Source organism: Triturus cristatus, chromosome 1_2, assembly GCF_964204655.1.
Source record: "Triturus cristatus chromosome 1_2, aTriCri1.1, whole genome shotgun sequence".
NCBI lineage: Eukaryota > Metazoa > Chordata > Amphibia > Caudata > Salamandridae > Triturus > Triturus cristatus.
Window position 1 is genome coordinate 665,816,431 of NC_140580.1, and position 25,920 is coordinate 665,842,350.

A 25,920-nucleotide genomic window follows, 5' to 3' on the forward strand; every position below is an offset into this window, starting at 1 on the left:
TTGCTTGAAAAGCTAATGACATGAAAAGAAAAGTAGCGCTTCACTGGCAAACTCTGTAATGTGGCGCTAATGTGTTTGGGTGTAAATAAAACCAATCTGGCGACTTTGTGACTACTCTGTCTTGTTTTATTTAGTTATGTGTTTATTGTTTGTATTTTAAAACCTTTTTTCTCTCCTCCCGAGGCTGCATTTTGGAGTAGAAAAATGTCAGACAAAGACATTTGCAGCAAAAGTGTTTCCTCTTTTTTTGATCCATTTCACAGAGGAACAAATGACGGAACAATCACGGTTTTCTACAAGGGAGGAGGAGCACAACAAAAAGAGAGGGAAGAAGAGGAAAAAAGACGGGGGCAGCAGAAGTGGACACTGTCCTTGACCTTGTCCGGGAAAAAGGAAGAGACCGCAGCGGTTATGGGCTATGGAGTCCAGCCACAAACTCTGCAAACACTCCAGTCAGTGGCATAGCAAGGCTTTGAGTTTGTGGCAGGATTGTTCTTGCAGCCACACATACACAGTGTACTACTCTGCAGTCCGGCCACAAACTCGGCAACACTCCACTGATGTAGCTAAGCTTTGCCACCCCACGGGGTGCTGGCATTCGATTCCTGCTTTTGCCGCCCCCCAAAACTGCATATGCCTCTGACTCCAGCCCCCCGCCCCCATCCCCGAGGGCACCTACTTTTGTTTTGAAATGGCTGGTGCAGACTTCACTCCAGGGGCGAAGCGGAGCCCCAGAAATGGCTGGGGCATCAACAAAAACGTTTCAATTTACTGTAGGCAGGCACAGCCCTAGAATCAGGAAGAGGGCGGGGCAAGGCAACTCTCTGCTGGAGCATGGCAGCTAGTATTTTCCCGTTTTTATATATAAATACAGACAAAGGAAAATTTGTTTTCCGACTGTATTTATATGTAAGAATCAGTTTAAACGGAAAACCGGGAGACCTATTTATAAGCTGCTGTTCCCTAGCGAATGGCCACGGCACCAGGCGACTGTTCAATCTGGGCCCAGTACGAGATGAGTGGGATCTCTGCCTTGACGAAGTAAGTCTTATATAACTAGGATACTGAAGAGGGAGACAGAACGTGGCTCCACTTAGAGCAGTAGACAGATTATTTAACATTCTCTTAAGTCTCTATCAGTACCTAAAACTATGTGGGTTTTATTTTATTTTATTTGCTCTGTTTCATCTCCCTTTCTAAATAAAGCAGTTTGTCTCAGTACCTAAGATGACGTAATTCTTTCTATTCTGTATTTTCTCCAAAATCTAACTAAAACAGTTGGCTTGTTTTCCTCGCATTGCCTCCTGATACTGAACCAATCACAGTGGGGCAATTTGGTCTTTACCCTTCCCCAGGGTTTCTCTATACTTTTGGTATCTCTTTAACCTCTGTAATATACTGTGACTACAGGAGAGACCCACCCCGAACAGACGACGAATCACCTAGCTAAATAGCTCTAGGTATTTATATTTTCCCTGTCTTCCACCTGTTTAGAGAATGTTCACATGAACACACTGTGCAGATTATATTTTGTACTTCATTTAAAAAATATTCTACTCACCTAATCACACATCTTTGATCAGTTGTCTAACAGTGCTATATAACCTTTATCATAATTTTTTGTGGCATCCAGACTTTAGTTGACTACTGTACTGAGCCAAGTTAACTTAGTTTGTTTGTTTATTTAATATACAAATAATATTTTGTTTCTACTTATGTATTTATCCCATAGGTTGTCGCTTAAAGCGATACCAGTTGAAAGGTAAGGTCCTCTCTTTATATGTATGCTCTCTCAACACTTTCTACATGCAGTGTAGAGGGACGTAGACACAGCCCTGATGACTGCCTTAGACCCAGAGCTTAATAGAGGCAGAAACATTTTGGCATGAATACTCAAACATATACAGTGATGCGTACAGGCCATTGTACCTAAGTATTCCTCCTGTATTTACCCATTGGTAATCTTTTTAATTAACCAGGGACACCAACAGATTGAAGGATACTTTAGTGGTTTATCCCATAGTTTTTTAAACTCACAAAACTGGACCTAAATCACTGTCCTGAAAGAATAGAAATATCTAAGAACTCCCTCAGAAAAGCCCCATTCTGAGGTTGAGTCTGCCCTGGTAGTACCATCTTACCAGGGTGGGACGAGGTGGCAAATGATGAGGTCATGTCACATTACATGAGTGAGCCATCCTCTGCCATACTCAGAATTGCCTTAGGTCAAACACAGTTAGCAGCACACAGGGAACTCACTGGGTCTCTTTTAATGAACTGCAGATTAGCTAACTGAGCAGATAGCATACTTCTGAGGGCACCACTCCAATTTTTGTATGTATCTGTCCTCTTTGGGTGCCAGCACCACCAAGGGCACCTGCCCTCCTTTTGTAGCAATATGACACTAAACCGGATACTCTTTCTCTCTGCAGCGGCCCCCTCTTGGAATCAGGGGATTGCACAATGCACACAAGTTAGTGGCCTGATCGACACAGTGGTACAGTTCTCTCTGTGGCCCCCACATGGCATATGGGGATCACACAGCTTACACAGGCAAATGGCCTAAACAACTCTGGCTCTCGGCATATTCGGGGATTGCATAGCGCACACGTACAGAGAGCCCAAAGGAGTCCTGTTCTCGTTGTTTCAGTATTTCACACTCCAATCCCAGGATCCTTTTGGTGGGACCCCTACTGGACCTCACTCCCTCTAGGCAATCTCCTCTTCTCGGAGACCCCCGGTCTCAGTTTAGGCAGAAGCTGGTTCTCCAGGTTAGTGTTCTTCATTCTCCTAGCTGATGTCCCCTCACCCAGTCTGGGAAAGTGGGAGACCCGCAGTCCTAAGTCCTGATCATATTAGGCATAACTCATGCTTAGCTTCTCCATGCTCATGTACAGCTTCAGTTTGACAATTTAAAAATCTCAAGCTCACTTTTTTATATTTCATTTCCATACACGCTTGGGTTTTCTTGTCTCCTTCTTTGAAGTTTCTGTTCTGGGAGTTTCCCACTTTGAAGTGCCCACTCCTTTATTGTGAACTTCTTACAGAGAGTAGTCTATCACAGCAGGACTGTTTCCAATCTTGATAGCCTCAAACACAGGCCACGGGAGTGACTAGAGGTTCCACCTGGATGTCATCCTCAGAGATATGTTAATCAAATAGCTGCTAAAGGACCCCAGCCCTACCCTTTATGATTCTCTCATCAGCCCCATCTTCTTCCTCAGAGGGGCCATGCTCCCTTTGACTTTCAGAATCAAAAAGCACTTGTTTATATCAACTAACGAGCCTAGAACTTCCCTCCTCCAATGTGTGTCCCACCCATCTCTCAGGAATGCAGTAATTCACACACATTCTACTGTTTCCTGCTCCTTCAGCAAGCCCTAGGCATCCCAAAATAGAAACCAGTGTTTTTCATGTGGTGTTTCCATTGAAAGCACACATACACACTTGAACAGCCTCCAATTTATTGAACCCTTGCTCAGGCATCCTTACATTTCAGTGTGCTCATGCAACACCGAACACTGTCTCCTACCTGTGAGCCAGATCAGATGCCCACATATAGCCCCATATAGCCCCATGCATACAGGGAACCAGACACGCTAATACCTGATGCACTGTACCTTCTCAGAAGAACACATGTATCCCAACGTGCAAACTCAATCACTTGCACGATTGTCTGGTATACTGTACCTTCTTGAGGCACAAATGTATCCCATCTTGTGCACGCATAACCACACAAGCTATTTCTTGATGCTGTGTACCTTCTCGCAGGTAGACATGTACTCCAACGCGCACATGCAACCTTGCATGATATTGTGTGATGCACTGTGCTTTCCTACAGGCACACATACATCCAGCACTGCACCCAACCCAATGAAGTCGAAAATTGAGTTAAACAAACAGCAGCATATCTTTACCAGAGTGAGCCAGAAGGCGCCACTCTCATGACATAAGTTAAAAGGCATGTTCACTCTACTGATCAATAAAAAATAAAAACACGTATGCTGCCACCACCGTGCTCATGCTACTTAACTCCTGGTGAAGGAAGTAGCTTTCCACCACTTGAGGGTAGTGCTTTGGGAACAGGGAGGGTACCTCCGCTAAGGTGGAGGAGCGTTGCCCCACTGTTTTTTAAGCAGTGTAAGAAAAAATAAAATGAAAATAACTCAATGTTATTATCATTTTATTTTTTCTTGTTGCGGGCGTGACAGCTTTGCGAGGCAAGGCGGGGTGGGGCTGCTCTGCTTAAAGATCAGGGGAGGGAAGAAGTGGTTTTCACTCCCTACATGCGCATGAATGTTTGGCCAGCCGTCTAGAGCCAGCAAAACACCCATGCGCACATAGCATGTTCTCCACCCAGGCTGCATTACACCCTGCGTGGAGAACAATGCCCAGGCCCCCAGTCCCCATCTGAGCACTGAACCACTGAACTCAGACGAATCATAACGCTGCATTGCAGCATTGTGATTGGCTCAGGGGTGCCTGGGTGCTTCCTGGGTGCTTCCTACTCCGGCTGGAGGAAGGAGGGGAAATACGTGACGAGGAGCACACGCCGAAGCAGGAAGGAGGTACGTTTTATATAATTTTTTATTTACCCTGCCACCCCTGCTGCCACACCAACCCCGATCTGTGCCGGCCACCACTGTTTGACATCCATCCCAGTCTAAGCAGACAAGAGTCCATAAGACAGGCAGAGGTCATAATGCACATGCATGATCTCTGTTTGCTCATGACCAAAAATTGTGACCAAGGGCCAAGATATCACTAAAGCTCGAGCACTCAGGGCAAGGGAACACGTCTATCACCATGCAAAGGACTATTTCATCCAAAACGTATTGCAATTCAGTCTGTAGTTTGAACACGGTGCATCCGTGGGTATTCCCACACTAGGGTGCCCATCTGTGTTGCAACAATTAATCCTCTAAGCACTCAAAAAAGACCTTTATCCACTTTACACTTTTGTGGTGGACTCCACAATGAACATTGGTGATGTGTTTCAGCCCATTGATTTACAGCCTTCTCAGAATTCAACAAAGTACTGTATAAACAGTAGACTATAAATAAAACATGTATACATCTCACTTCATACTCTGCGGTTGTGACACTTGGTTCAGTGATCCCTATGTCCCATGGAGTGCATCTATACTATCAAAACACAGCTAGATGTGTCCTGTTTATGCCCACTGTGAAACTCTCAGTTGGTGCTAGTTATGTTGTGGACCGCAAATCTAATTTGGGCGGCAAGTATTGCACACCCTCAGCATATATCACCATACTGTCACTTCCAAGGTGATCTAAAAAAATCTAAGAGAATGTTCTATGTACTCCTAAAGTCCCCTAGTGCATAGGAACATTAAAGTATGGGTACATGCACAGAGCAACAATCCAAACTAGTGAAATGAGTACTATACTGACAGCGAGAGATATTTGTACAACAGCTAATCAAACACCAGAGGTGGGTCTTTGGAAGAGGCTCATATTTGTGCATGCTGATGTCACCGACGAAAGCCTTATCAAAAGAATGAATCACTTGATATAAACCAAGTAGACTGAACGACCTGGGGCACCAGAAGCCCCACTAGTTAATCAAGTACACAAAAAACGAAAATCAAAAAGAAGGGGTGGGGCGGTGAGAGGATATACTGAGTTTGTCTTCCTCAGTAAGTATTTGGTAATCGGTATCAAGCAGAGGTTGAGCCTTGGTGTGAATGTGACTACAGGCTACCTTCATCCCCCAGAGAAAGCATGGTGCGACATTGGATAATCCTATATAAATACAGACAGTGAAAGTCTAAAAGGTGGTAAATATGTATATACTTTTGTGGGGGGGAATGAAGATAGTGTGCGCCCAGTGTGAATTAGCAGGAGTGGTACCAGGGAACTAGTTTCCCGAGGTCCTGAAGAAAAGCCAATAGGGGTACGACTTGAAACATGTCGACCTTTAGGAACGCAGGTACACAATATCCTTCTTTCCCCCTTTTTAACCATACCGACTAGAGGGCAGAATAAACCTCATTGCCAGGTGTTTTAAATTACACTCCTGCACAAAATCCACTTCTTTTTAACACCACCTTTATTATTGTATAAAATCAAAAAGTGCTCCAGCGTAGTTCGTAGGTCCCATCACGCCCCGATCAGTGGGGTAACGGGATGGACCAGATGATGAAGCATGCCACCAAGGGGTAACCCTGGTGGGTGAGGGTTTTACAGGAAACTATGTTTTCTTCAGTGGACAGTTGGTCCGCTTGACAAAGCTGGGTTTCTTTTTGTGTACCAGACAAGCATTGCACCATCCTCGGTGAATCGAGAGACAAGGAAGCAGCTTACCATGGATTGGAGGTGACAAGTGTTCAAACAGTTTTTTACTGGCAGTGCTCAAAGCATTCCACCGGGACACTGTGCTAGTATCAGATGAGCATCTAACTGGATTTAACTGGATTGAACTAGATTTAATGTCACTTCACCTACTGCTGAAGAAATGCAGTGTGTGGGAAGAATCATTCAGCAGGAATGTCAGCTGCAAGTTTCCTTTCTTGTTTTCCGGTGTGCACGATTTAGCCTTTGTATAAACCTCAGAAGTTATGATGCTTTGCATCAGGTGTTCAATACACAAACTACTTTAATCGAAAATGTAGGTTGTTTTGTGTTGAAATTTTTTATTAGCATTTCAGAATCATTAAACAAAAACAAGAAAACTCAAATACAAGTAATAAGGGTAAGGATCATTTGATAGAAATTAAAAAGTAAATCCATATATAAAACAATATTTAATATTATGCTATCTAGGACAATAAATATATATAACAATATATAAAGGAAAGAGTGAAAAAGCATATACAATCAAGTTTTAAAAACTAAATGATAACAAATACAAGCATGTTAAGAAAGTAAAAAAGGATTCCATATCTGTGAAAATAACTCTAGTTGATCTTGAATATTATATATAATCCTTTCATGCGAAGCATTTTGAATCATAGCAGATAAGCAGGACTCTTGAGATGGTGGAGTGGAAGATTTCCATTGTCTTAATATACAGATTTTAGCAGTTGCAAGCGCGGTATGTAGGAAACGAGATTGTGGTTTAGAAAGAGTGGGAACATTTCTGAAATCATGTAATATAATATTAGCTGTGGAAAGGGGTAAATGCAGTGAGATAGACTTATGTAAGGTCTGACCTATGTAAGACCAATAATGTTTAACCAATGGACACGTGCAAAGAATATGAACAATATCACATCCAGAAGCATTACATCTCCAACAATTGGAATGCGGTAACAAGCCTGCCTTATATAATCTAACCAGAGACCAATGCCAGTCATGTAGAATTTTAAATAAGCAAAACTTTAAACGAGCTTCTCGAGCTCCCTTATCCAAACCATCTAGTATATTCATCCATTCCATATCTGAAAAAGAAGTCTGTAAATGTGTTTGACATTTATGTCGGAGATCGCAGGATAATGGGTGTGAAAATAATTGAGATGTAATTGTTTTGTACAGACCTGAAATTACACCTTTCTGTTTGCCCCAAATTTGTAAATAAAACACTATTGGTGATATAGATAATGACCAAGGTTTGGAACCAAGAGCTTTGAGAAGGGATTTTCTAAGTTGATCGTATTTGGCATGCTGCTGCGGGGGTAAGTTGAATTCATCCATTAACTGTGATAGAGGTTTAAGATCCCCGTCATGGAGAATTTGGTCTAGTGTGAGAATGCCTGTTGATTTCCATTGAGGCCATAGAAAGCTTCTACCTTTAATGCGTATTCTGGAGTTGTTCCATATAGGAGCCTTTACATGTAAACGAGAATTAATGCCCAAGATACGATGCGCTCTTTGCCATATCGTGCGCATTGCAGACAATAGGGGGTTACGTGGATCTATTCGGCTTGAACCAGATCCATATAAAACTGCAAGACCATTTGTTGCATAGAGAAGATGTCACTCAACAAGGACCCAATGTGGTGTATTTAAATTATCATGGAGCATGTATGAGAGCTGAGATAAATGCAAGGCAATGGTATAATGTTCAATGGAGGGAAGACTGAGACCACCATAGGAATGAAGAGCATTTAATTTATGTATAGCCAGACGAGGTTTAATAGAACCCCATATGAAAGATTTAATTTTGGAATCTATAAGGCGCAATGTGGATAAGGGAACATGAAGAGGAAGCATACCAAGAATATAAAGAAAGCGCGGTAACGTAACCATCTTCACCGTTTGAACTCTACCCCATAAAGACAGACCCAGCGCTTTCCATTTATCAAAATCTTGTTGCATCTGAATGATTAAAGGTCCTAAATTATCTGATACCATGGCGTCCAATCCCTTATTTACCAAGATACCTAAATATTTTAACCGAGAAGGTTGCCAATGAAATGGATATCCCTGTATCACTTCCCTTGAGGTGCTATCTGAAATGGGAAGTGCTTAAGTCTTATCCCAATTTTTTTTATACCCAGAAAAAGAAGAAAATTCCTCTATAATTTGAAGTAATGATGGTAAAGATCTGTTTAAATCAGTAATAGTGAGCAGTATATCATTCGCATATAGATAAAGTTTAGATTCACCCACCGGTAAGGAAATACCAACCACATTGGAAGATTGCCGAATAGCGGCCGCTAAAGGTTCAATGGCTAATCAAAATAAAATCGGAGAGAGAGGGCATCCCTGGCGGCTGCCTCGCTGTATAGTAAAACTATCGGAACTAAATCCTCCACAATTGAGCAGTGCAGTGGGTTGTTCATATAAAAATGTAATCTTTCTTATAAATTGTTCTCCCAAACCAAATTTTTCTAAGATTAGGAATAAAAAATCCCACTCCACTCTATCAAATGCCTTTTCAGCGTCTAATGATAATGCCAAAGCATCATCCTGTAAAGATTAGCAGTATGCAGAGTGTGAGCTAGGGAGCGTAAATGATTTCTGGAAGATCGACCAGGTACAAAGCCCACCTGAGTATTATGAATGAGAGAGGGAATAACTCTGCGCAGACGAGAAGCAAGAATACTAGCTAAAATTTTAATGTCACAGTGAAGAAGTGAAATGGGACGATAACTGCTACAAAGAAGTGGATCTTTTCCTGGTTTTGGTAAAACTGCTAATACTGCTTTAATAGATATATAACCTAAGGTGGAAGTACGTTCGGCTTCTTGAAATGCCGCATGCAAACAGTCTATAATTTTATCTCCGGACCAGCGATAAAATTCTGTTGGAAAACCATCCTCTCCTGGTGCTTTGTGATAAGGAAGTTTAAGGATAGCGTGAGAAATCTCTTCTTTACTAATGTCTTCATCCAGTATGGATCTATCTTCATCAGAAAGAGATGGTAGTTCTAATCCATTTAAAAAAGACAACATTTTACCCTGACCTATATGGGCGTCTGGAGTGTATAAAGATTTATAGTATGTGGCAAATTCATTAGCAATATCCTGAGGACATGTTAACATGGAACCCTTAGAGGATTGTAAAGCAGGGATAGCCATAGCAACCTCTCTTTGCTTCAATTGTGCTGCTACCCGCTTTTTCACCCTGGTCATAATGCCTCCCTTTCATTTTTTAAAGGCATATTCCGCCTTAGAGGTGAAAAGAGAATTTAATGCCATGCGTGATTGTTCCAGTAATTTTCGATTTTGTAAAGTAGGGCTTTTAGTATATAAACGTGTGAAATTGGTAATGTCCTGTTCCAATTGATTTTGTTTAGCAATATTTTGTTTGTTGAACTGGGCTGCATCTCGCATAAGTCTACCACGAATATCAGCTTTAGCAGCAGCCCATATGACCCTGTGAGAATCCACTGAATTTTGATTAAATGTGAGATAATCATGAAGATGTTCTTGCAATTGTTTTTTACCAAGGGGTGTTTTATGACGTTGGATGTTCATTCTCCAGGGTTTACGACCTGGTTTGGGTGACCCAGTCTGTAGACTCAAGAGGACCGGAGAATGATCAGAGATGGATGCCTCCAAAATACAAGAATCTTGGATCGATTGGACCGTTCTCTGAGAAATTAAAAAGTAATCAAATCTTGATAAGGTGCCATGGGAGGGAGATGTGAATATATACTCAACATCATTTGGGTGTGATAAGCGCCAATTATCTATAAGGCTGTTGTCTGCAATGATATCATTCATAAGGGCTCTGTCCCCTGCATTATTCTTATCAAGAGGTCCAGTTTTGTCCAAAACTGGATCTCTCACCAGGTTCCAATCGCCTCCGATGATGTATTGTGAGGCATCAATCTCCGACAGCAAACGATTCAAACGTAGAAAGAAATCTTTTTTAGCACCAGTAGGAGCATAAACTGAACCCCCACATATATGAATATTACCAATGCACATTTTTGCAAAAACATATCTGCCTTGTGAGTCTTCCCATGTTGTAAGTACACAAACTGGTAATGTTTTTCTGATAAGGATTGCTACCCCACATTTTTGAGTAGGGCCTGCTTCTGAAGAAGTCCCATTGCTGATACTACTGTGGATAACTTTACCCACCCAATCTCTACGAAGTTTTTCAGACTCAAGTGCATTAAGATGAGTCTCTTGAAGAAGAGCCACATCCACCTTTTTAGATTGTAAATAGGAAAGAACCTTCTTCCGTTTGATATAGTGTGTTAATCCATTTATATTCCAGGATATAGCACATAAATCATGAGCAAGGACCATGTTAGAAATAAAAATAAATAAATAAAATAAAAAATACAAAAAAATAAAAGAGAGACTTGCAAAAAGATGTGATGGAAATGGGTATAGAAGAGGAAAGGAAAAACCCACCAATAAGAAAGATAAATAAAGATAAAGTGTAGAAAGCAAATAAAGAAAGATGTATAGACTACAAAAGAATAATAGAAAGAGTATAATAAAATAACAATAGACTTTTAACCGCAGGTCTGGGCGCACTACAGCACCGCTCTGGGCCGGGACTTCATTAATAAGGAATATCCAGGGCTAGAACATTTAAAGAGAGAAAAAAGTAGGAAGAAAAAAAAAGCAATTTAAAGTGGCCAATAACATTGATATGAGAAGCTCGGAAAGAAAAACCCTGAAAGAATAAAATAAAGTAATAATAGAAAATATGAACTAAGCTGGTAAGGAATATGAAGGGATATAAAATCTGCCCTTTAAAGGATAGCATATTAAGAGAGCATAACATTTATAATATAACATTTTGGAAATATATTAGAAGATTTAAGTCATAGTAAACTAAATATTGATAAAGATATAGGATTTGAAATATATAAATATCTAAGAATAGGTCAAATAGTCAACATCATAGATAAAATAACTATATTGCATGTGATAGATAAATCATGCACTAATAACCTATAAAGGACATCATCAAGAAATATAATAGTAGTGAATATTCAAAATCCATAACGTAAATAATATCCCTAATAAAAGATAAGCATGAAAAGTTAATACTGAGACATTTTGATGACTAATATATGTAAAATGCTACAGAGTTGTGTCTATCTATTCATGAATACAGGAAAATAAATAGAACATTCCAAAAGGACAAGAGAATTTAACCAGTAAAACAGCACAGAGTTCATCTATATCTGTCAATTAGAGAGACATAAGCAAAAGTAGCTGCAACCTATGGCTTAATAAGTTATATAGGAGCCATGACATCAAAATTATTTCTCATTAGAGGCAGACTTTAGAGGAGAACGGGATTTATCTCGACGTTGTTCCTGAGTTAAGGTGGAGACAGTGTTTAAGGCGGAAGATGTATCATCTTGACTGCGAATAGACCGTTCAAATTCTCTGCCTCTTTGACGGGATTCATGTAGATCGCGACGGATGTCATCCACAGATGTAGGAATAGCTTGAGGATTCCGAGAAGGAACAGGGGTAGGAGCAGACTGCGTGTCCATGTCTTGAGATGTCATGTCAACCAAAAAACACTGTAATTCATCTGGATTGTAGAAGTCTCTGGTGTCCTGGCTCAAACAAACCATACCTAATGTCTAATTTCCTCAATTGAGGTCTCATGGAGACCTCAATTCTTTCATTGGTGTCACGGGAAAAATCAGCTGCCAATCATATTTCATAACCGTCATAAGAGTAGGAACCCTGAGTACGTGCTGTTATCAGTAGTTGTCGAACTTGCTCATGCCTTAGGAATCAAGCAATAAGGGGTCTTGGACGTGTGTATTTACCGTGCCGTGGATGACCTAATTGATGTGCTCTCTGGATCTCAAGCGGTGGATCGAACTGAATGCCAACTAATTTAAGGAGTACATCACACAAAAAGGCTGTGGTATTCTGGCCTTCAATTTTTTCTGGAAGTCCAAAAAAACGAATATTGTCTCTTCTGCTGCGGTCTTCTAAATCCACTAACTTACTACGCAGAAAAATAAGTTCTTCATCTCTAGACTGCGTTGAAGCGATTTTATTTTCAACAATTGTCAAACGTTGATCAAGACCCTCCGTTTTAGCATGGAATAGTGCTATGTCAGCTCGTATTGATTTAGTTTCTGAGGTAAGAGATTAAATGTTTATATCCATGTCTGTTAGCCGACAGCTGATTGTTGAAATTTCTTGGAAATGATGATCCATGGCAGCATTGGATACCGCCGAGGAAGTATTATGTGCCTTATTAGAAGTTGATGCAGTAGAGTTTTTCCCAGACATCTTGCGTGGTTGTTTTAATACATCAGCAAATAAAAGTGAATGAGAAGGTTTGTTTCCACTCTTGTTATTAGACATTCACTTCTAACTTCAAATGTCGGGGAATATTTAAAACTGCAGACAAACAACCCTTCAAGTAGAGCGAATGTAAGGCACCAAGATGAGTAATCTTCAGTTGTGAATAAATAAATAATTATCAGGATATTAAGTGAATTAGCACCTAAATGACATATGAGCCAGATTCCACAAAGCAAGATATAATCAAGTGCTATTGGAGTCAAAAAGCATTGAGGAAAATATCGCAGCAGTTTTATGTAGATTAGTAGAGTAAGCAACCAGTAGGCCTGCAGCTGAAAAATCTCCTTATTTTAATGAAAATTATCATGAGAGAAATAGGTTGCGTATAAATATTGATGATATCATTTGAGTATTGTGGTAGAGCATGAAAAGCATGACCAACAAAAATTAGCTCTTAAGCTGATAGACATATGTCTAAATGGAATATTGTAAAGACTTAAGTTGTGAGGAGAAAAAGAAATGAGGACTTTGCGCTATATGAATAGCATTGATGCATATTGATGTACATGCAGACTGCATTAAACCTTTCAGGGAATGCTGGAAAAATCATTGCAACAATGATTTCCCTCACTTTCTTTCAGTAACAATCCTCATGTGAGAGAAAAAAAAATGCAGATTGCGCAGTTCTGCACTTTGATTATGTTAAGCCTCAAGTGAAGTCGTCATTCATCATATATAAAATATGAGACCGGGAATATTACATCCAGACTGATGCCTGCAACACTTGTAGCCCAATTAGCAGGAAAGCAGTGAATATAATGTGCTATCAACTCACTACCTTTTTTAACACATGTCTGTACACCGATTACTTTTAGCAAAAAGTAAAGCTGCCTTTTTTCATAATTAAAGATTGTTTCTTAAATCCAGATTCACATTGTTCCATTCTTAGTCCATTTAGCAGAGGAGTCAGCAGGAATACAAGTCACACATGCTCCAGGGAACATAAATTTTATGGCAAGACCGGAGGCTCCTATTATGCTATCTTTTCTTGCATTTATTTCAATAGCAGCAAGATAAGCGTAAAACTACACTCCCCAGAAGGCTGCAGGAGAAAACTACTGGCCAATGGGGAGAACAATCACAAAAAACAAACCAATCAGGTCAGGCCAACCATATAAGGACCTATCTGACCGCAAGCAGTCCTCTTTTCTTGCTGCTTGCAGTCAGATAAGTTGACTATTTTATTTCTCTTACTTAAAATTCTGTATTTACAATTGTTTAAGCACATTTTACTTGTTTCTTTGTTGCTTGGTTTCCGCTTCGTTTCTCGAGCGTTTCACACGCTGGGTTGCCGTAGTTACAGCTTCGTTTCCAACTACGTTTTTTTTTCATTCCCCCCTCGGTTGTCAGTTTGACGCGTCTGCTCCCACGCGCGCGCGCGTTGTGTTTACTTTGCCGGTTTTGTTTCTCCTCACGTTTGCTGCCTCTGTGCCGCCTCGCCTTTCCCACTGCTATCTGCCTCTATATTGCTGCTTTCACACGCTCTCCTCAGCGCTCCTCTGCCGGCTTGGTGACACACCTCCTCAGGCTCTTCTTTCACCGGCAAGCTTGCTGGTACACGCCCCCTTGGTTCTCTTGACACGGTTAACCCCTTATTTGCCAGTTTCTATTACAATGGAGATTCCCAGCTCTCCTGAGCTTGACAATGAGGAAACTGCTAATTTTAAAACAGATTTAAGCAATTTTATTAATTCTTCTGTGGAGACTGCAGTAGAACACTCCATGCAAAGAGTGTCAAAGACCATGGAAAATTCTCTCATCAGTATTATGACCAAAGCTTTGTCCCAGTCTGCGGGGGAAAGCAGAAAACGAAAACTGGTTCCTGCCACTCTGTTACCCAAAAAAGTGTCACATGTGGTCAGCGAGGTTTCCTCGCGCAAGATTGAGGATGTTATTCCTCCCAGGCCTCAGTCAAAGGAGGGGTCTACTTTGACATTTGGCAAAAGTAAAGCCAAGCTTAAAAACGTGGAGGTTACTAGGAAGCTGGTCATTAATACCATCCAGGATACGGATGATGATGATTTGTGTGACACAGACGAAGACACTCTTTTTGACCTTTTTGGTGGTGGCGACACTTTGCCCAAAAAGCAGAAATTGTCGCCTTTCGAGTCTGAACCTATTCTGGACTCAGAGGGACTTCCTATGTTTGACCCTGCTTTGATTAGACACCCAAATTCTACGGAATGGTTTCCCCTTCCTCATGTGGGGGAGTATATTTCTTCAAAGTTGCGCCAACCTCTGGATAAATCAGTCAGAGCTAAATTAAAATCCGAATGCCCCAAACCTTCTTTGGCCTCTAACAACACGGTCACTCCCGCCATTGACCAACCGCTCCTCACCTTTTTTTCTAAGTTCGGTAAGGACCCTCGTAAGGGGGTGGACAGAGCATGGTCCTCTTGTCAGGACAAACTCTTGGATATGGTGGGCCCCCTTGCCCGCATTTTGGATCTGGCAGAGTCGGCGCGCTCAGAGGAGCTGGTGCTAAATCCTGAAGAACTTTCACTTTGGGCTCAACGTACGTTTTGTTTATTGGGCAATGCCAATGCCGCTATTACGCATGAAAGGCGCAAAGGTCTCCTGATTAAGTTAGACCCTAAGTTAGCCAATTTGGCTTCTCAGGACCCTGGAGTCAAGGCGGACGGCCTACTCTTTGGGGATTCTTTGGTCAAAGACCTGTCTAAATTCGTTTCCACTTTCGCCTCTCTCGACAAGGCTCAACTTTCTATCAAAAAAGTTTTTGCGCCTCGGGTTTTTGGCAGGGCCGGCAGAGGCAGGAACCGCTCTTCCGGCCGCTTCTCCAATTACCAAGGTTCCAGAGGCGCCTCCAGCGCCGGTTATCAAGAATACAAGCCGCAGTTCTACCCCCAACGTGGCTTCCGGGGTCGTGGCCAGAGAGGCCACAGGGGCAACAGCAACAACTCCAACTTCTCCCAACAAGGTAAGCCTGTCTTCTGGCCCTCCCGTGGGAGGGCGTTTAGCGCTCTTTCTAAGCAAATGGCAAACTTTAACCTCAGATCCTTGGTTTATCAGTTCTGTCCAAGGTTATCTCATAGAGTTTTACGCTCCTCCTTTACAGGATACTTTGCCTCCTCCTCTGGTTTTTTCCGCCGACGTGTCGCGCCTCATCTCTCAAGAAATTCATTCCCTGTTGACAAAGAAAGCTATCCTAAGACTCCCATTCGACCCCTCGGGATTTCTAAGCACATTATTTCTGGTTCGCAAAAAGAACCAAAAGATGCGTCCGGTTATCAACCTCAAAGTTTTCAATCAGTTTGTTGTTTACAGACATTTCAAAATGGAGACCATCATTCATTTGCGAGTCACTCTGCGAGTCAGCGATTGGTTGGTCCGCTTGGACCTTCAGGATGCGTATCTGACAGTTCCTATCCATCCCTCACATTCCAAGTTCCTCCAGTTTCAATGGCTGGACGTCACTTATCGGTTTTGTTCGCTCCCCTTCGGTCTTTCTTCGGCTCCTTGGTGTTTCACAAAAATCATGAAGCCTGTGGTGGCTTATCTTCGAGCTTTAGGAATTCGTCTGATTATTTATCTGGACAATCTTCTTCTCATGAACGAGAACAAATCAGGTCTCCTGCGGGACCTTCAGGTGACCCGATCCCTTCTGCTCGATCTCGGATTTCTTATCAATCCAGACAAGTCCATGTTGGTTCCCTCTCAAAGTGTGGATTTCCTGGGGTTTCGCGTAGATTCTCCCTCAGCGTCTCTCTTTCTCCCTTCCGAAAAGATCGCAACTATCCGATCAGAAATTTCTCAGGTTCTTTCTTTTCCCCGAATCTCCCTTCGCTCCCTGGCAAGGATCGTGGGGTTTCTCTCCGCTTCCATTCAGGCCATTTTCCCAGGTCCTCTTCACTATCGAGCTCTTCAGCGTTTAAAAATACGACATCTACGTCAGGGGCTGGCTTATTCAGATCTTATCCTCCTAGACCAAGACTCACGCTCCGAACTTCAATGGTGGATAGACCATTTAGATGCGTGGAACGGAAGGACCATCTTCGCCACGGCCCCAGATCTTGTATTAGAATCCGATGCCAGCCTGGCGGGCTGGGGCGACCGTTGTGGGCCAATCTCGACTGGAGGTACATGGTCTCTAGAGGAGTCGTCATTGCACATCAACTGTTTAGAGATGCTTGCAGGCTCCTTTGCAATCCGCAGCCTCGCAAAGAACAAGGTAAGTTGCTCCATTCTTCTCAGGATGGACAATGTTTCTGCGGTCCGTTACATCAACCGTCTCGGTGGCACAAGATCCAAACCCCTTGCGGAGCTCGCCAAAAGTCTATGGCATTATTGTCTCCTCTACAATCTCTCCCTTCACGCCGAGTATCTCCCCGGCAAGCTCAATTCCGTCGCGGATTGGCACTCTCGGTTTCTCCGGGATTCCAGCGATTGGAGGTTACTTCCCTCCGTGTTTCATTCTCTCTCGCTCAAGTGGGGCCCTTTCTTCATCGACCTATTTGCGTCCCGCCTCAATTCCCAGCTACCTCGCTTTTACAGCTGGCGCCCGGATCCGCTAGCTTTAGCGACCGATGCGTTCCTGCAGGATTGGTCTCTTCATCTCAACTACGCTTTTCCTCCCTTCATTATGATCAACAGGGTTCTTTCCCAGGTTCGACGTCAACAAACGTCTCTAATCCTGGTAGTGCCCTTTTGGCAATCCCAGATATGGTTTCCTTCTCTTCTGGAATTAGCGGTGGACTTTCCGGTCCTTCTTCCTCATTCCACGGATCTTCTTCTGGACCCTCGAGGTTCCCCTCACTCCCTCATTCTGGATCGGTCCCTAACTCTTTCGGCCTGGAAGCTCTCCGGCCTCTCTCTTCTGACCAACTCCTTTCTCAGGAAGCTTCACTCTTTATCAGCCGGGCCTGGGCTCCCGGCACTTCCAGAGCATACAATTCCGCTTGGTCTCTTTGGTCAAGCTGGTGTCTGGAACGGTCTATCGATCCCGTTTCAGCCTCTGTGAATTTTGTAGTTAATTTTCTGGCCTCGGAGGCCAGCGCTGGCAAGTCCTATCGCACGGTGAACCTGTACAGATCAGCCATTTCACTTAACCATCATCCCATCGACAATAAACCAGTTGGCTCTCATCCGCTGGTTTGTCGTTTGTTGAGAGGAGTCCGATTTTCCAAACCTCCGTTGGCTAAGTATTCTTCTTTATGGGACGTTAATTTGGTTTTTAAATTGTTTTTGGATTGGCCTGACAATACTGCTCTATCACTGAAAATGTTATCTGCAAAACTTACTATGTTGTTGTGTTTAGTCTCAATTAAACGTGTCTCTGATGTTAGGGCTTTAGATCTTTCTTCTAGGCAGTATTCTCCTACTGGAGTGTTGTTTCAAGTGCAGAGACGCACAAAGACAAATTTACAATCAGTGTTTTATCCTTACTTCCCAGCTCAACCGAAATTATGTGTGGGTCGCTGCTTAAAAGCTTATGAGCAAAAATCTGCTGACTTTAGGACTTCTTCCCATTCCCAATTGCTCATTTCTTTCCGCAAACCTCACCTTCCTGTTTCTTCTGCTACTCTGGCCCGTTGGGTCCGTTGGATCATGTCTCTTGCGGGCATTGATGCTTCTGTGTTCGGTGCTCATTCTACCAGAGGTGCCATGGCTTCTAAAGCCTTTTGGTCCGCCTCCCGCCTAGAAGATATCCTTAAGTCAGCAGATTGGTCTAACGATAATGTTTTCAAGACCTTCTATTGTAAACCTGTGATTACTGCTTCTTCTCTGGTTGTTGATATGCTTTGAACTAGCATAATAGGAGCCTCCGGTCTTGCCATAAAATGTAGATTTTCCTAATAAGTTATGACGGAAAGTCTTAATTTTATTAAAGACACGGAGGCGAGTATTATCCCTCCACAACAGCTCTAATTTGTTCTGTTTTCTCCCCCCCTTAGGTACTCCAGCGTTACCACCGCCTTCCTCATGAGCCTGGTCCTACCTCACCGGAGTTCTCGACGTCGACGTCCATATGTTTGCCTTCATGGTTTCCTCAGGATGTTTCGTCCATGGTGTCTATGACCCAAGAACTTTTTACCTGGATATTGACTGTTTACTTACTGTTATTTTTGGTTCCTTTGTTTTCGACTTCTTCATGATTCGCACAAGAAAAGAGGACTGCTTGCGGTCAGATAGGTCCTTATATGGTTGGCCTGACCTGATTGGTTTGTTTTTTGTTATTGTTCTCCCCATTGGCCAGTAGTTTTCTCCTGCAGCCTTCTGGGGAGTGTAGTTTTACGCTTATCTTGCTGCTATTGAAATAAATGCAAGAAAAGATAGCATAATACTCGCCTCCGTGTCTTTAATAAAATTAAGACTTTCCGTCATAACTTATTAGGAAAATCTACATTATTACTGGGCCCGGCAGCCATGTGTTGAAGCAATGTTTCCTATTTCACCGAAGCAGTTGAAAAAAGCTTAACCTTAACCCAGAGAACATAAATTACTGCTGGGCCTGGCAAAAGTGTATTGAAACAATGTTTCTTGCTTGAAAAGAAACTGTGGAAAAATACTTAAAAAGGCAACTTAATAAAATGAGAGGAGCAGTATTTCTTAAAATTGTTGTATTAGCAGTCTTGTATAATAAAAGGGAATTGTGATGTGTTTTTTTCCTCAGAATACAACACTTCAGTTATAGATGATTATAAAAAGGGCCGGTTTACCTCATAAAGAAAAAAATATTTTGACCGGGAATGTTTACACCAGCCGGTGTCTCTGGAGTCACAGCCCAATTAGCAGTGAGGTCATCGGGAGTTCAGGTTACGCAAGCACCGGGGATCCTAGGATTCTGCTAGGCCCGGCAAGCCACAATGTATTCACACCTCAGAAAAGCCAGTTAGAGATGGTCTAGCAGGATGGAATTTTCACAGCTGACAGCTTCAATGTTCCGATTACTCAGAAATGCCAAAAGAATATCCTTAGACACCTGCAAATAGATGTTCAATCCATTTGAGTGCCGACCCAGAGCAGAGCCTCACAGTTAGGCGGCCATCTTCCTACGTGGCCAGACCACGCCCCCCAATGTAGGTTGTTTTGGGTAATTTCAATTTTTTTAAGGTTTAATACTGAGCTCTTCAGCATTTATCAGCCCAAGTTGCTTTAACTTTATTTCAATCCTTAGTTATGTGATCATCAATGTTTCTCTAGTCTTCTTAATTATGACTTAAAGGTTTCACCTGCCAGTTGCTGTTTCCATTTGTAGCTGGTCATATCAGGTGCCGTATCATGAACAGCTGTCATAGTTCAGTGCTAAGCTGACCACCTGTTTTATGCATGTTCTGCAGACAGCACAGACAGAGACAATCACTGCTCAATGTTTCTGACAGTGCTTTTAGCAGTTTATGCACTGAACCATAGAAATTCAGGGCCTCATATGTGAGATTTTGGCGCAGGACAGCACCACAAGGAATCTTGCTGCGCTGCCCTCCGTCAAAACAAAAGGGCAGGAATGCGCTGTATCTTTGTGATACAGCGCATTCCTGTCCTTTTCCCCTGCGCTCGGTGCACCTTCCTGCACAAAATCAATCAATTCAGGATTTTACTCTTTCTGTGTGTGCTGCAGAATGCAGCACACATAGAAAAATGAAAAAACAAGGCGAAATGAAAACATTTCTCCTCCTTACGCTTCGTAAATGCCATACTGACGCATTCCCAGGTTTACAATTCCTCATGAATCTGGGGATGCTTCAGATTCTATGGGTGTTGCGTGGGAACACCCACAGCAACACCCATGAATTGCCCCTTTCACACTGTGTTCTGTGTCAAAGGAGCACATATTTACAAGGCCATGAAAAACCACGTAAAGTGGCTTTACGCGGCCTTGTAAATATGCTGCGGCACATTGCGCACCCGGAATGTAAAAAAAGTGATGTCCGTGGCGCAAAAGGGCCGCAAGGGGCCTCATTTCAGAATTTAATTAATTAAATCTAGTTACTACAAAGGCAAATAAAATGTAATCAGCTCTTTGATGAACCAGCACAGATGTTTACAATACGGCCACACGTGTTCTTCTTAACAGTGTGGCAATCCACCTCCATAGATTATGCAGGCACCGAGAGAATCTATAATGATTTGGGCAAATGATTTGCGCTGTTCAGCACTTGGTTTGCTGTAGATAGTAGTGCATTTGAACCTACACCGAACAAAGTATTGTTAATTTTCTGGAATTGAAAGTCAATAGGTCTTTGGGCATCTGCCTCCTGCTACTGTGGCTGGATATTTTACTGTCTACTTGGAAACTTGGGAATGGCTGAAACCACATTTTACAGAGGAAGCACACATTATGAAGGTGAGACATGCCTATGTGGCTGCTTTAAGAGTCTTAGCAGCAAAATGTGAATTTTGGGAAATTGCTGACAAATATATTAGGGATCAGTCTGCTGTTCCAATAAGGAAATCCAGGGACAAATTATTCGTCCTCGAAATCCTGCACTGCTTGAAATGACTGATATTCCCAAGAGTGTATAGAATGTTCCACAAAGTGTTAAAAGACACTCAACAATGATAAAGATGTTATTTCAAGCTGGCTTAAGTACCTAGCAAAATGAATCATATAGATTTTTGTCAGGTAAAAATATAAATAGAAATGTTTCCAATTTTATAAACAATTGTACTAAATTTGGTTCTAGAAATCATCTTATTTCACATATCCTAAATTGTGTAGGGAATATTATAAATGCAACAAAGTTAATCATTTTTTAAATGCATGCAGTACATAAAAAGTTAATGTGCTTCAAGAGATTGATTCTGTTTTTTGATTTTTGTATTGGGGTAATCGGGGTAATCGAAAGAAATAATATTTTTCGCTTATCTAATATGCCTAGTAATGTTACGGATATTCATGAACTGTTTCTTTCTCGCAAGTACATAATTGAGGTAGTAGGTAAGACTTTAGAAGTCTTGGCTGATTCTGGGCCATTGATTACAATTGCTTGAGACAGTTATATATAAATTGGGCGATTAGAAAGTTGGATTCAATGAGGTAAAAGCTTTTGCATATAATGGAAGTCTACATCAAATGTGTTACTTATTAATATGTATTGAGTTTCAGAACAGACAACTTCTGGGAAGAGGATGTGTGGCAAAAAACTTAAGTATCCTGCTTTTTTAGAATTAAACCCGGGGTTTATATGCAAAATTATTGCATGAGTGTCACTGGAACTGGTTAGAAAATATTTTGAATGTGATAAAAATGTATTTTGTAAATATTTGGGAAACGTTGATGGTTTTTCTCATGGTTTAGAATTTGAAAGAAATGCCCCGCCAATCAGAAATAAGTTGAGGATTGTTCTTCTATCTGTGTGGAAGGAGTTGTCAGAGTTATTACAAAAGATAGTAATGGAAAGCATGAGTGTCTTCTATTGTTTTAGCACATAGTATATCTTTTTCATTGCGACTTTGCTCAGGCTTATGCTGTTTCAACAAACATATTAGGGTGAATTGTCATTCAGTCCCTGAAACTACTGAATCACTAGCTCTGCTAGATTTTCCAAATTCCTTTATACTCTGGATTTTAAGGCAACTTATCACCAAATTAAATTAACCACGTTCATTGCTCTCAATAGGGCTTATAAATACTCAAGGATGCTACCTGTTCTGACCTCGGCCATCTCTGACCTTCAGACACTTATTGAGAGGGGTGGCCATGTTTCATTGCACAAAGCGCAAGTCGCCGCCCCCCCCCCCAATAGACATACCCCCTCCACCAGAGTGCAAAAAGGTAAAACAATATGTGTTAGTTCAACTATGGAGCAACCTTTATTTTTCTCATCATAAAATGAGACTTTGCTCAGCAGAAACAGTCAGGAGGACATATAGAATTACCGGATGCAACCAAGAAATGACAGACAATTCATAAGAACATCAAAATATTGCATTGAGGCACTCCATATTGCATTGTCCTGAAAATATGCCGACCACGTTGTGCCAGAAGGCCGCAATCATGCAGCTTCTCCCAAACTCTCTGCCTGGGGCATCTGTAAAGTAATTGGCTAAGAAAACACTTACTGGCAGACATTAGCTAATCATGACCACATCCTTTCTGTCCCAAAGGGGTACCATGTCAACACATATTCCAGGGTACTGCAGAGCACACCAGTCCTGCTGGGGTACCTGACAACAAGCGCAGCCCCCAAAATGTTCCATTCCAGACATCGCTGGGTAAGGCAGAAGGGTCCAGGATCCGAGCAAGTCAGTCCCCCCCTCCTGCCAGCCCAGTGCCACACAAGCAACACAACACCAAGGTGTCAGCCCAGTAAAAAAGTCCAATTCTTGAGTATCCACTATACCTCTGCAACCAGGGTCTCCACCAGAGGGCAAGGAAAGTCACTGGTGATCTTGCTCTTCCCGCAGCCGCTGCTGGCAGAGTTTGGCAATGGCCCCCATAATAGTCTGAATGAAGAGTACCTGCCCCCTGAAAGGCAAGTGAACCTTATCTCTATGGAACAATAACTCCCTGGATAATGACTAAATTGTGCCGTATAGTGCCCATTAAGGAATCTGCCAGACTTTTTTGCACCGAGCGATTCAGCTTCTTCACCGAATCATTCACAGTGCTCCCTTAGATCAAACTGACCATGGTATAACCTCCGACCACAAAATTGTAGCATCCAGCAGGTTCTTCTTTACTTTTTAAGGATGGAGAATAGCAAAGGTGTTCAAAAAGGCTCTCCATTACGAACCCCCAATACCCAACCAATGATGCTTTACTCCTGCAACCAGTTGAGCCCTCTCAAGCCCAGATCCGCGAAACTGATTGTCTGCTCCACGGACCAATGAGTGACTACACCAGCAAACATTCACCAGACTTCACTCGTGGACTGTGGGAAAAGACAAGAGAGAGCTGTTACCAGAGCTACCCGACCCGAAGGCCTGCCCCCTAGGCAAATGTGCCCTGACATAACGCTCGAAGCAAAACTACCTCCATTGAGCTACTCCTTTAATGGCCTTGAAGCCCACTGATAGGCCCAATGCTGCTGCAGTTGTTGCTGCGCTAATGCGGAAGGAGTGGGAGCTGAAATGCGTGGGTCTTCTTCTGAATCCATATTTAATCACAAGGGGGGAGGGAGGGAGAAGCGAAGGTCCATTCAACTTCCAAATAAGATACAAAGATCAAAAAGGGGGGGGGGGGAATAGACCACTTGTACCTGTCTTACCAGGGTCAAAAACAATTGGTACCTTTCATAAGAACCCTCATACATGTATGTGGGTGGAAAGGCGGTATATCTTGGTTCTCCGCCTAATCGTAACGTGACAGCATCATCATAAGTTTGATTTCGGTATGCTGACCTCCACCTGGAGGTAAGACCACTGGTATTGGTAATGGTAATGGTCCATTCCCTCCCCCCCTTTTTGATCTTAGCTTTTTCTGAATGCACCAGAAGATTGGTACATCCGCTAAAGGGGCAGAATCAAAGGAAGTCCTTCATGAGGGCCATGGGTCAGTAAGCAGTCCCCGGAGCTTCCCGAGGTGAATCCATGTACCTATCCCTAGTGGGTCTGTCTTCGACCTGCTCACGGTCCTCCTCAAGGGGTCCCCTGACAAAATGACATCTGAAATGTCGATCCCTGTACGTTGTCCCTCCTTGAAGGCCACTACTAACTCTGAAATCCTGTATGCGCCAAAGAAAGCGCAAAAGTAGGCAAGACTGAATAACCACACTTCGTATTGAGATGAGCAAACCCGGGCAATAATTCCCATGATGCACGAAAGCCGAGATACGTCAATAGGTCTCCTGCTGTTCTAAGACCGCCCTGCAACCCACACTGCCTGCAGCATCTGTGTAGAGCATCAAATGTGCACTGGACAGCCCTGGTTGGCATCACAAGAGAGTCCTATTAAAGTTGCCCAAGAAGTCCCTCCATATGAGCAGATCATCTCTGACCTAAGGTGAAAGCCTAGTGTGATGATGTTTGTCCCGGAGACCGGGCATTGGCCCTGGCAATGTTGCATGAGACCGGCCTATCTATGGGAATCACCTTCAGTGCAAAGTTTAGCTGATCCAACAAAACCTGTAATTGATGAAGTGTGACTTTCTTGCTTGACACACATGACTCAATGGAGGCCCTGGAGCGGAAACTTTGCTCTGAGGTAACCTACACACACCTGCTACTGAGTCCATGCTAAGGAAAGAAATACAGATTGTTGGACCCTCCACCAGAGTTACTCCAAATGCTTGTGACAGCTCACGGAAGCCCAGCAGGGAAAGGACAAGTTGTGGATCAGTTAAATCGTGCCTGGTTCCTTCTTCAGTACACGCCTTAAAGGCGAGCAAATCTGATCTGCACTTGGGGGGGGGGGGGGGGAAATTAAATGAACCTGCCACCCTCCCGGCCCGCACTTCCTTCAATATCTTCTTGGTTGGCGCACCACTGACATTTGAGGCTGGGGTTGAAGCGGCGCTGGATGGATTGCGAAATCTATCCCTAAAACCATAGTACAGAAGGGTAGCATTTTTTTTTGTCCTCATTTTGCAATAATTTTTGTAAGGAGTTATCAGGGACCCCACCTTTCCCAATCCGTCCCTTCACTACCCCATTTTTTCGTGGCCCGATGGAGTGTTTCCCATTATTTGTTGGTAGGGGTCCCCTTATTTCCTTTACAATTTTCAATAAATGATGGTTCCAAAGGGGAATGAGCTGGCCTTCATGGCTACTCTGGCAGACCTTCTGCCTATTAATTTATTGCTATTGCATAATCATTGGACATTGAAAAGCATGGAGCATGTTCTTGGGAAAAATATGGTCAATTTCTAGAGTTTATTAAAATTTTCCCAAATTTCCCAAAATTTATATTTCTTACCCGAATTCCCCCTCTTATCCAATTTATATAATCTATGTATAGAGGACATCCATTCCCAATGTGTAGGTGATACAGGGCTTACCCATTTAATACATATTTCCCTTCTAGCCAATAAAATTAACACAAAGAGCAAATTCTCCTGTTTTTTAGTTAGCTTAATTGAACATTCTGCCTGGTCAACTCCGAATATTACAAGATCAATACTCACATCAGTTGGTCTTTCTAATAACATGTTGAGCGTCTTACCCACATCTTGCCAGAATTTTTCGAGCTGGGGGCACTGCCGGAACATATGCAGGTCGTCCGCTCTCTCCTTACCACATTTTAGGCAGTGCTTTATCTTTTCCTCGCTGAACTTTGATAACCTCTTCGGAGTCCAGTAGGCTCTATGAG